Below are 799 nucleotides of genomic sequence, written 5' to 3'. Positions count from 1 at the left end.
AATAGTCATGTCTTTAACATAGACGTAAATATTCTATACTTTTTACCTAACATTTTCCATGGGCATGTATTCATGTTTCTAAGAAATGTTTACAGCAGGTAAAAGATGCTTCTGTGAAATTAATGTGATATATTTTGTTGTTTTTCTAGATGTTGTTTGCAAGGTTATGCATTGTCCCTAAGCCATTTTGTGTTCAAAGCCAGCACTCTACAACTTGAGATATAGAGCTAATTCCTGGTTTTAGTGGTTAATTGGAGAATCTAACAAGTACTTTTCTGTCTGGGCTAGTTTCAAAAACAATTCTAAGACCTCATTACCCAGAATAGCTCGAATTATAGGTGTGAGTCACTGGCACTTGGTTTAATGTATTTTTTAATTTTAATTATGTTTCAAGATTTTTGTTTCATTATAATGTATATCGTTCTACACATAAATTTAGATATATGTATGTATTTCTGATGACAATCTCTAAAAATGTATGTCTTTCTACACATAATATATATATATATATATATATATATATATATATATATATATACAAATACATTTCTGAAGACAGACTCTTTCTAAAACTTCTTATGTTACTATTTTTTTACCTTTTTATTTCAAAGATATACAGTATGTTTTTCCAAAAGTTTCCTAGAATAAAATATCTAATATTTCAATAGAATGTAGTGTTTATTACTTTTAAGGGAATTTTAGATATACACATGATATTGTAGTATATTACTTGAAATAATTCTGTTCAAACTCTTAAATATTTGTGTGTAGTGGTGAGGAGAGAGGAAGTTAATTCATA

Source organism: Dipodomys spectabilis, unplaced genomic scaffold (genome assembly GCF_019054845.1).
Source record: "Dipodomys spectabilis isolate Male_0828 unplaced genomic scaffold, ASM1905484v1 ptg000452l, whole genome shotgun sequence".
NCBI lineage: Eukaryota > Metazoa > Chordata > Mammalia > Rodentia > Heteromyidae > Dipodomys > Dipodomys spectabilis.
Note: the sequence above shows the minus strand (reverse complement) of the source record.